Source organism: Lepidothrix coronata, unplaced genomic scaffold (genome assembly GCF_001604755.1).
Source record: "Lepidothrix coronata isolate B3197 unplaced genomic scaffold, Lepidothrix_coronata-1.0 Scaffold17, whole genome shotgun sequence".
NCBI lineage: Eukaryota > Metazoa > Chordata > Aves > Passeriformes > Pipridae > Lepidothrix > Lepidothrix coronata.
This window is the reverse complement of record NW_016690197.1, coordinates 5248533-5255016: the sequence shown is the minus strand read 5'-3', so window position 1 is coordinate 5255016 and position 6484 is coordinate 5248533.

The following is a 6484-nucleotide window of genomic DNA, read 5'->3' as shown; positions in this document are numbered from 1 at the left end:
TTGGAGCCCTTAGGATACGGGTCTTCAAGCTTCATTGGCAGTCATGTATGCTAGAAACGGTTTTGTAACGAAAGCTAAGCTTCTCATGTAATCATATGATTCAAGCAACTACAGATCCAGAGAAAAATATTGAGAGATTTACAGTAAGTTAATAGAAGGTGACAACACTGTGTGGATCCTGGGAAGGAAGGTTATGCAATATCCAAGACAGCTATATGAAAAATACAAGTAATCACCAAGGTAAGATTAGAGCTCTGTAGATAAAAAGTAAACACCACAGAGACTTTGTCATAGGTGTCATTTGAAACACCTGCAGCTAAGTGGTTCTCAACAGCAGCTTATTTTTTCAAATTAGTGTGACTGATAGACAATTAATTAGCATTTTCAGGATAGGAAGGTGCTGGTCTAATGGGCCAGCAGATCAAAGGATCTCATTCATCCGTAAAAAACCCCAAAACCATAATGTGAGTAGTCTAGGCACTGCCCAGGGAAAATATTTCACCTGGCAGTATTGTCTCCAGGAATGGGCTATGCCCATAAATCCTGAGGTCCTCAGAGCTCCTGCTGAAGCTGCAGACTGAGGGAGCTGCTGTTGGACACACACAGAAGCACAAGGATCATTTATCTTCCCAAAAATATGTAACCATGAACTCCAGGAAATGGTTTAGCTCTTTCTTAAGTGAGCTCCTATGACATACAGTACGAGGGAAAGCAGACCTTTTTTTTATTTTATTTTTCTGTAGCCATAAAACCTATCAGTCACTTCATCTTGTACTACACTAGGCAGTTTTCAGATAGAAATTATTGTTGTCTTTTCCCACCCTGGACAAATTAAAATGAAGAAGATGAGATATTTCAGTCAGCTTCAATAGAAAGAAAACAACATTGTTTGATGAAGGTTTTAGATTTCCCTGGGCTGTTGAAAAATACAAATAAAAAAGTTGTTTTCCTTGGAAAGAAAAGGGCTTCCTCAAAGGCAAAATACCTGGCAGGAAGGGTGGTTGTTTGTTTGTTTGGGGCAGGGAGGGGGAAAGAAATGGGTAGGCAAATCATCTCCTGAACCTGTGAATACACACAATCGCTTCTGTTTCTCAGACAAAAAAAGGCAGCAAAAGGAAACCAGAAATACTAGAGGCACATTGGTGGTGATACTGCAGGGCAGTAAGAATTTCAGCTTTTGTAAGGAAGACACTCTGCAAGCAAATCCCAAGTACCCATCTGCTTAGAATAGATCAGGGGGTGATTTAATTTTCTTTTCAGGACTGGCCTGACTTGTGATGTGGTTAACTTCTATAACCAAGCAGATGTTAAACAGCCCCTTTAAAAGCTGTTGCTTGCAGTTTGTTATTGGTTCAGTTTCTAGGTCAGTTTTCAAGTCAAGCCAAGAGAGATTATTTATACCAATCATTTGCTTTTACTTCTTTTAACACTAACGGGGAGATAAAAGCAAATGGGTGCCCTAAACAGCCACGGGCAACTTCTATAAACAAGCCATGCACAAACTGGGAACTCATAAGAAGAAATCCCAAACTGCAGTTAAGAAGGTAGACAAATGCAATAGTAAGGACTCCAGAGAATGCCTCAGCACTTTTTCACCCTCTTCATTGGTTTTCTGTCAGCAATGAGCATTTTCAAACTGGATTTGAATCAAAAGGCTCTTGAAGAAGGAAAGGGATTTCCTTATGTTCCATTTCTTAGATATGCTAAGAATTGCATATGTACTTTAAATAGCAAGTAGTTCCCCTACTTACTGACATGCAAAGGTGTAAGAGTTTAATCCATCTCAGTTACAAACTGAGTTTTCCAGGGTCTCCTGGGAAAGTGCTTTTATTTGGCACAAATAAAACTTTTGGACTCAAAAAAAAGGCTCCTGATGCTGAACAGAAACCAGTATTCCTTGAAAATTCTAGGGCAGTCCAAGTATCTGTAGTCTAAGCCCAAAGAGCTTTTCTCCTTGAGGAAATGGAGACAGGTACTCATGCAATTGTGGTTCTGTTTCTCTAGATACTGACACCTGTCTTTCCACACATGCCTGAAGAGCTTGTCCCACAACTCACCTGTTTTGCAATGCTCAGGCTAAGCAGAAAAGAGAAGTGCCAGACCAATTCCTGAAAAAAAACCAAAACCCAGCAGATCCACATGTGAGAACAGACCAATACTCAGATTTGGTTGAACTCCAAAACCTTATCGTGCATGGCAGCAGATAAGCAGGACTGTGGGGAGCGTCCAGCTGGAGGGGATTATTACAGCTTCATAAGGAATGCTCTAGCATTCTGAATTAATCTGTTTTATTACATAGGAGAAGCATTTCTGGTGTACTTTCATTAATTGTGTACAGTTTTACAAGTGCCTGTGAGAACTAGACAAATGCACATGCTCAGGATGTTGAAAAATATGCTGGGCTTTCAGCAGATCCTGTCATACCCATAGCTGACACTTGAACTGCCATTTGATAGTGATACATAGATTTCTGTTTACATAAATACTGCATAAATTCCATATGCTTCTCATTTGAGAAGGAAGTTTTACTTTTAACATTGCTGGATATTCCTTGGGCAGGAAAGGGAAATCATTTTTGTTGGAGATAAACACAAGACTGGAATTACAGTGAGAATAAAGTCAAAGAGAAACCTTTGTACAACTTGCTATAATCGGTTTGCTCAGGCAAAGCACACCATGGGCCAAGATGCAACTTAAGACTGAGAAGTGTTTAAAATGATAAATATACTGGCCTTAACTAAAATTAGTTCTGAAAACAGTAACTAACATGAAATGAAGTAACTCCTAAAATACACTCTAATTTAGAAGGCAAAAGTAATACAGTCTCTGTGCCAGCCTACATGCCTTGGAAGGGATGGGAAAGCCATCAGAGAGTTCCAGAATGAAATAATGTCTCATCTTGGCACGGTGGCAGCTGCATTACCAGCTTCCACAAGGTTTGGTCATCGAGTTTAAACTGAGCTGCAGATCTTCAACACATCTGTATTTTTGATCCTTATAACACAAATGTAAAAATTAAACACTCAACAGTTCAAGTTAACTAGTATTTTCTAAAGAAAAATGCCATAGAAGTAATTTAAAACTTAAATTACTTTAAATATTAGGATTTGTCAGAATTGAACAACAAATAAACAACTCCCAAAACAAATAGAAAATCCTCACTGCGATACTAAACGGAAACGAACACACACAGCATGGCCCAGAGTAAGCAAAACATCTGAGACAAAGTCCTGAGTGGTATGGAAGCTTTAAAAAGGATTTAGGTTAAAATTATTCTTTTTGAATCAAGCATGCAGCAATGAAGTTTAGAGAAGTGTTGTTCAACTGTTTGAAACTTATAAAGATGCATTAACTGGTGGGAGTTTGATGGATAGAAATATTTAATATAATGCATATATCAAAGCTCATCCAGTTCTGCTGAGTTCTCTAATTGGTTTCCAGGGGACTTGGATTAAGCCCCAGTTTGGTCATAAAAATACTGTGCAAAAAGAATAACTGAAATAAAAAATCTCCGAGTCTGCTAGAAATATTCCATGAAGGATAAATACACTTCATCAGCAAGGCAAGCCAAATATTATCCTTTTTACTGTGGGCTATTTGTACTGTTTGAGTTTTTTCCCTTAACTCGTCTTTAGAGCTGCCACCCTGCCCTTCCAAGAATATTAATGGCGGTCAAGAGCTTCACTACTTTGCCCTCTCCTTTTCCAGCTGAAGTCCATGTCTGTCTTGCAGCTGACTTCAAGAGCACCAACTACTAACCTTTTTCACTTACTTTAGAAGATGACAGAATAAAATGAACTATACATAGCAGATGCTAATCACATCCTTAAATCCACACATCCTATTTACTAGATATTCCTATAGCACGGAAGTTTTCACAAGCACAGGCCCTTCACTCACATTGATTCTATCATCTCCTCTCATAACTATGTTGCCCAGGAGAGACTATTATAATTTAATAGTCTTTAACAGACTGAATCTAAAGTATAGAGAGTCTAAAGATTTCCCCAGGTCTTACAAGTCTGTGGCAGCAAATTAACTGATTCTACATGTGCCAGCTACCTACCAAGCTGCTGTGCTGATCCCTTATGTTTATTCTCAACAGAATACATACAAACACAAGGAAGGGAAACAATATTGGTGTCAGCTAAGTAGGGAGGGCCAGAAGCAGGCTAAAGACAAAAGTAAGTGGAGACTTAAAGGGCTGAATACAGTTTTTAGTGCTGACAAAGAGCCACGTGAAACAGGGATGCTTTTCAGTTTAGAGTATGAATATATTCCCTTATATAATAAGGTCATTTTTTTTCCCCAGAGTTATTTGACCATAGCTGTAATTTTGATGGCAGTAAATTTCCACCTCCAGATGTGCTGAGGAGATGTTTTTTCCTTGAGTGGTTTAATTATGCTGCAGGCAATTGTTCACGGTAACCTTGCATGGCTGAGTTGACTCCAGCCAGTGGCACACTATGGTTGACATAGCACTGCTGCAGGGAAGCAGTGTCACCAGCAGTGACAGTCACTACGGGTCCAGAAGGGACGACTCTGTGTGAGAAACAAGGACAAGAGACAGAAATAAATGCAAAGGGAACTAGAAAATGCTCAGCAGTGGCATAAGTCAGAAGAACTATATATCTTCTGAAAAAATAGAAGTTTAAAGGAAGTCTCTGAAGTAACTGCAAAATGTCTGCATGAGCAGAAAACCTGGAAGAATTGCATATGGGAAAGGGAGTAAGTTATTGTGTGGGCTTGTCAAGGTACCGACACATACAGCAAACATTTTAGCACCACTGCATTGAAAAAGTGCAGGGATCAAGGTAGATAAGAGTGAGGTCATTCCTTCCAGCAAGTGCATGAAAGATACCCAACCCACTTTGCCCTTCACAAACAAGTCCCACAGTGTCACTGCTGGTGCTTCAAGCCTGCATCATGACAAAGCCCAAGCCACCCTTGTCACTCCAAAGACAATCAGCAGTTTACCACAGAGATGCTGTGAATCAACCTGAGACAAAGAATCCCCCATCTGTGTCAAACCTGGATGAATCACACCACACTGCTAACCAGCTCCCAGAAACCAACAAAACCTTGAAATAAATTAATTCTAAAGTCTCTCACCTTATTCTGGCATTTTCTGGGACTCCTGAAGTTTACCAGCACAATTTCACTATCACTTTTGCATTTCTTGGCAAGAAATTTCTTTATTTTGCTTTTAAAAATCCACACAAGTTAACATTTAAAAGGGGTGCATGCTGAGAAAATTGCCATATGTATTGAAAGATTAGCCGTTAGGGCTAACCAACCTACACTTGCACAAAAAGGAGAATAGAAAGCCTATGATTAATAATCCAGGTACCTGCTGCTTTCAGAACAGCTTCATTTCTGGCCAACACTGTTGCCAACTGACAAAACATCGCCACTGAAGGGGAGAAGGAACTTGGTATGAAATCCTGGGGGGTAACCCAGGTTTCTGTGGACCCTGAAAGCCACAGTCAGAGGTACCTGCATGTCCTGTTTTACCCATGGACTAAAACTCCTCAGCACTATCTGGCTCTGAAACCAACATGATGATAGCACTGTGATGGCAAACATTCATTGCAAACAGCCCTAAGTTTTAACAGTAACAGGAAAATCTACATAGAATAGCTTTCCTTTACAGACTTCAGTAAATTATCCATCTGATCTTCATAGCTCTTGTTGTCCCTCTTCTAGTATGAGACACAACACAAGAAATTTAATGGTTGTAATTTCTCAGTAGCAGGACCTGTATATTATTAAAAAAAAGTAAGATAAGGATTTTCCTGGAATATTTCTGATCTCCCTTCAGGTATCAACACTAAAAGAGAGATTCCGATTCACCTGCCAATTATAGATATGATCTTCCTCGTGGGCTGTACCAGAACCTACCAGGAACAGCAGTTTTTGGTGCTTAGCTGCAGCATATCACTGTAGTTCAGCAGCTGTAACTATGCACAGTTGGTTGAAAGAGCAGTATATCCAAACTGATACAATAACTGAAGGAAATAATTCAGTTATTGCTAATTAGTAGTCACTGCATTATTAGTTATTGCATTATTAATAGTCATCTACCAAAAGAATGATGATTTAATTATTGCTTGTTACAGCCAGTAGCTAATCTCCAGTACAAATGATGAAATCTTAGTTCTCAGGAATACCTATCTTTTTCCCAGCTATTTCCATCATTTCACTAGGACTCCTTATAGAGATTATGAATATCTGTGCATTGCTTCATCTGGTGCCACCTTTCTGTTTCCTCCCCAAACAGATCTTAACTCCCACTGCTTATCCTCTCGCTTATCTTTACATGCCTTGTCTTTTCAGCTTTCTCTCCTCTATTCCCAACAACTGCAGAAACCACCATATTCCTGTACAACATCAGTCCTTCCTACCTACAACAGGAACGTGCAATTTTTCCTTATCTTGAAGGCTTGGACTCACAGGACACTCTTTAGATGAAGGAACGCCTTTC